Source organism: Petaurus breviceps, unplaced genomic scaffold, assembly GCF_028583685.1.
Source record: "Petaurus breviceps papuanus isolate PSGF00001 unplaced genomic scaffold, PetGlider_PUasm1.0 111, whole genome shotgun sequence".
NCBI lineage: Eukaryota > Metazoa > Chordata > Mammalia > Diprotodontia > Petauridae > Petaurus > Petaurus breviceps.
The window spans coordinates 1,059,084-1,064,523 of NW_027185600.1; the positions used below are offsets into that span (position 1 = coordinate 1,059,084).

General features: G+C 39.2%; 1 pseudogene; it reads left to right on the plus strand.

The window, feature by feature from the left end:
• Window positions 1-3,294: 3,294 nt before the first annotated feature.
• LOC138157110 (ezrin-like) lies at window positions 3,295-4,797 on the plus strand (annotated as a pseudogene).
• The last annotated feature ends 643 nt before the right edge of the window (window positions 4,798-5,440 follow it).

A 5,440-nucleotide genomic window follows, 5' to 3' on the forward strand; every position in this document is an offset into this window, starting at 1 on the left:
TGACTTCTCTATTTGTCTTCATTTCAAAACCAGACAGCGCAACTAATTTCTCTGTGTATTACAGAAAATTGAATCCTATAGCCTACACTTACCCATTCCCATAATTTGCATACTTTGTGACATATCAGGAACTGCTAAAACCATCTCAACCCTAGACTGCCATATAGGTTTCTGGCAAATGGACTTAGATGGAAGAATTCAAGCCAAAATAATACTAGATAAGGTGTATGAGTTTAATGTCTTATCTCAAATGTAGCAGAACTTGTTTACTTCTTTCCAAGGATTGGTTAGTATATTATTAGCTCTCCTAATTGCATTTACCCCATCAGCATTGGTAATATAACAATTTGCAGTGAAAATGTAAATGAGAATATGGAACCCCTCAGGTCATGCTTAGTAAATTCTAGTTTGGACTTACAAAGGATAGCTATTAAGATACTTGATAGGAAATAGGCACCTAAATCCCTTCTGACATAATTAAGTAGCTATTAACTAAGAAATTTTCCAGGATATTTGAGGGACTAGCAGCTAAGTATGCAAGGCTTATTCTTCATTTGGAAACCATAGTTGGACCTTTTTCTGACAACAAAGTAGAGTAAACTCAAAAGGATTACCCATATATAGTGGTGTATTCTTGCCAGTTCACATTGGATCTGGAGAGCAGATTGTTAAATTTTCAGTATGAGCAGTTATAATTACATTTATTGTTTTTTAATTTCTTGACTTAAGAAAGTGAAAGAGAAAATGTTAATAATATAGATTAAATTTGAAAACATATCATACAGGCATCCTCACCCCAGAGAGCTAGTTGTTAGACAGTTTACCAGCATATCTCTATCATTATTAACCTCAGTTCTCAGTGTTGAGAAGGCTTCAGAAAGCTGAAATAAGCTTTGAATTCCTTACCTAGTTTGAGGGGCCCAGAGTTAGCAACTTTTTTTTTTATCATGGCAATTCATCAGATGCTGAGTTGGATATTTTTAATAAATGTGTATTTGAATGTAAAATATCCTGTGACATAGCTCAAAAAAAATTATTGCCATGGCAGGGGGGGGGGGGGGGGAAGGGAATCCTAGAAGGAATATTTGGCAATTCTTTGAGCTTTGGGTAAATTTAGGTCATTACTTTTTGGCTTAGAGTTTGCCTTGTATATGAATCATTACATTCTCTCATTGAAAGATTATGCAGAATTCAACTTAGCAATTTACAGAGGTGCTTGTGAAATCTTCAGGACTTTCAGATGAATAATATTAACTTATTTGTGTATACATTTGTAGCAGCAAGCACCCTAGCATACCCAGGATGGCTGCTAGCACAGGTTCTTTGATCTGCTTTTCTAAAGGAAAGCAACTCAAAAAGGGCTAACAATATTACTCTAATCAAACATATATCATTTCCTAATTCAGGGGAAAAAGTCAGCACCCCAAACTTCAGAAAATGCAACAGAAGTTACAAGCAGACAAAAATACAGAGAAAATAACACAATTCAACAGATCAACAGACAGGGCTTCCAGCTGTCTGACCATTACATCCATACAGTGTTAGTTACGAGAGATAGAAGTACCAACAGCTGGGTTTTCAAAACCATGGGGTTCAATGACTGCCCAGAGTCTCATCTGGTCAAATCACACAGCTCTTCCCATAAATGAGCCCCAAAGTAAAACCTCACCTCAGATATATATATATATAATCTCCTTTTCCAGGGTCAGAGAACATCCCAACCCTTGTGACCCACTTCCTAATTACAAAGTAACAAGGTGTGAAAAACAAGCCTCCCCCTAAGCAACCTTCTCCTGTTGGGCTCTGACTCATCCTTCAGCAAACTTCTCCCAGCACAGGCTCCATGGGACCACATTCAGTCTATTAGGGGGCAGAGTATATTTTCAAATCAGGGAAGGTCCTCAAATTCCCTTAGGCTTATTAAAGGGCAGGGAAGATCTTCAAATTCCCTTACCATTTCAACATTGCATTGTCCCAGAAGAAAATAAGTTTCTTGAGGTCAGCAACTGTTTCACTGTTGCTTTCATATCCTAACACTTTCTTAGCATGTAGTAGGTGCTTAATATATACTTAATTGAATTAAACTGAATTGATTTGAATCCTGGATGACAGAAGAAACTTGTGGTATATGTTTTCTCATAAACAAAATGTACAGGGTGAACATATATATTTCCTACATCTATGCTAACTAGCTAATCTTACTCTCTGAATTTTTTAAAGGCAAGAACTTTTGTATAGAATGGTTCTTAATCTGCAGTTCATAGAGAGATTTCAAATGATTTGTGTACTTGGAGAGAAAAAAAATTACATCTCTATTTTCACTTACTTTTGATATCTTTTACACTCCTATACATTTTACCAATATAAAATATAATTTTGAGAAGATTCCAAAAGACTTCACCAAACTGCCAAAAGGGTCCATGATAAAGTTAAGAACTACTCTCTTAGAGGAAGTGAGGGCAAAATGTGAAGAAAGCATTTAGACTTTTCTTTTAAAATGATTTGTTTGGGGATGAACTTAGAATAATAACTGGGAGCTCTGTAAAAGGAAACAACTTGTAAGTTAAAGTTATTGCTAGGAAGTTGCTAATGGCTCATTACTCAACTATTATCTCATGTGAGATATTTGTTAAAGTGCTTAGTACAGTGCCTGACATACAGTGGGTGCTTAGTAAAACTATTCCCTTCTCTTCCCTTTTAATTGATGTGTCAACTAGTAAACTGTTTTTAATGGGATCCCTATCCATTCACACAGTGTATCTCAAGCTTGAGGTATTACTCAGGGGGTCTGTGTGGAAAGGGGGACCTAGAGCTAGAGTTAAAGCCATTTGCAGGAAGTGAAAGCTGCAGGACTATAACTGGGGAAATGAAGAACTACGTCATTTTACATAAGCTTGACAAAATCTAGTATGTATGAAAAGTATCTTTCAATGGATCATAGATTTCAAGTTGGAAGTCCTTAAAGTTCATCTATTCTAATTCCATCATTCTATAGCTGAGGAAAATGGGGCACAGAGGTGTTACATGACTTGTTTATGGTCTCGTGGGTAGTGTTAATGCTAGTATTTAAACACAATTTCTTCACACCCACTGGCCCTCCATCTAGCCTGCCTGCCAGGGGTCCCAGGAAGCTGGGTCATTGGAGCAGCCAGGGTGAGAAGTGCACTAGCCCACTGACTGCCAGCTGGTTGGAAGAACTGAGGACTGAGTTTGCACTACTCAGGGAAAGAAGAGAGCTCTTTTGCACAAAAGTTTTTTTTGAAGGAATATTAAGGAACACACCAGGGACTGAAAATGCCCAAACCAATCAATATCTGTGTTACTGCCATGGATGCAGAGCTGGAGTTTGTCATTGAGCTCACTACTAGAAAGCAACTATTTCTTTGACCAGGTGGTTAAGACCAATGGCCTTTGGGAAGTATGGTACTTTGGCCTCCAATATGTGGATAATAAAGGATTTCCAACCTGGTTGAAGATTGATAAAAAGGTCTTTGCTCAGGAAATCAGAAAGGAGAATTCCTTCCAGTTCAAATTCCTGGCCAAATTCTACCCACAGGAAGAAGAACTGATTCAGGACATTATCCAGAAGCTGTTCTTTCTATAAGTGAAAGATGGAATCCTCAGTGATGAAATCTACTGCCGTACTGAGACCGCAGTGCTCCTTGGGTGCTATGCTGTTCAAGTCAAGTTTGGAGACTATAACAATGACGTACACAAGGTTGGATAGCTCAGCTCTGAACTTTTGATCCTGGAAGAGAGTAATGGACCAGCACAAGCTCTCCAGGTAACAGTGGGAGGATTGGGTGCAGGTGTGGCATGCCAAGCACTGGATCCCCAGGAAAGATAATGTTATGCTGGAGTATTTGAAGATTGTTCAGGATTTGGAGATGTATGGGATCAATTATTTTGAGATAAAAAAAAAGGAGCAGACCTTTGGCTTGGAGGGGATGCCCTTGGGCTGAATATTTATGAGAAAGATGATAAACTGACTCCAAAGACTGGCTTCCCTTGGTGCAAAATCAGAAACTTCTCTTTCAATTACAAAAAGTTTGTCATTAAACCCATCTGCAAGAAGACACCTGACTTTGTATATTATGCCCCTTGCCTCCAGATTAATAAGCAGATCCTTCAGCTTTGCATGGGGAACCATGGGCTCTACATGTTCTGCTGTAGGAAGCCAGATACCATTGAGGTATAGGAGATGAAAGCCCAAGCTTGGGAGGAGAAGCAGCAGAAACAACTGGGGAGGCAGCAGTTGGAAACCTAAAAGAAGAGAGACTGTCAAATGAGAGAAAGAGCAGATGTTGTGAGAGAAGCAGGAGCTGATGCTGAATGTGCTGAATACATTGCCAAGACTGCTCTCCTAGGATGAAGCCAGGAGGTATAAAGAGGATGAGGTGGCAGAATGGCAGCTCAGGGCCAGGGAAGCCCAAGACGATCTTGTCAAGACTAAGGAAGCGCTTCCCCATGTGAAGAACCCCCCTCCACCGCCACCACCTCCTATGTATAGCCTGGAAATTAGCAAGTGCACAAAAACTTGCAGGATGAATGGAATGAGTACAGCGGCTACAAGTGAGGGCATCGCGTATGACCAAAAGAAGAGAAAAGTTATCACTAAGGCCGAGAAGAATGAGTGTGTGCAGAGACAGCTTCAGACATTGACAAATGAGCTGTCCCAAGCCAGGGATGAGAATAAGAGGACCCATGATACCGTTATCCACAATGACAACATGAGACAAGGACCAGACAAGTATAAGACTGAGGCAGATTTGACAGGAGAATACAAAACTATGTTAAAATGCACTGTACAGCTAAGAGGGCAGGACTGGAAAAAGGCATGTCTGGAAAGCCATTAGCATGTCAGCTGTGGTACCCTGAAGCCCTGCTTCCTCACCCGCTTTCTCCTCATGCTTTGTCTTATTTTTTTTTTTTAGTTAAAACATATGCACGTGTCTTCTGCACAACTTAGACATGAAATAAAAGATCTGCAAGGTGAAAAAAATAAAAACAAAAAACCCCACAGCTTCTCTGATTTTTAAATTCAGTACTCCTTCTATTCTAAAACAGCTTTCTTTGAATCTATAAATGTTTCATAGGTAGATAGATAGACAGGTAGATAGATGATAGATAGATAGATGATAGATAGATAGATAGATAGGTAGACAGACAGACAGATAGGTAGGTAGATAGGTGATAGATAGATAGATAGAGAGATAGATAGATAGATAGATAAGGCATTTATTAAGAACTTACTCTGTGCCAGATACTGGGCTGGAGATGCAAATACAAATATTCCTTACCCTTAAGGAACTTACATTTTCATGTATGAATACCATACATAAAAGGTAACTAAAAAGGGAAAAGGGGGAAGGTACCTGAGTATGGACAAAGCAGCTAGATAGGAGGTGAAGTTTGCACAATTGACTGGAGGTATGAGTGA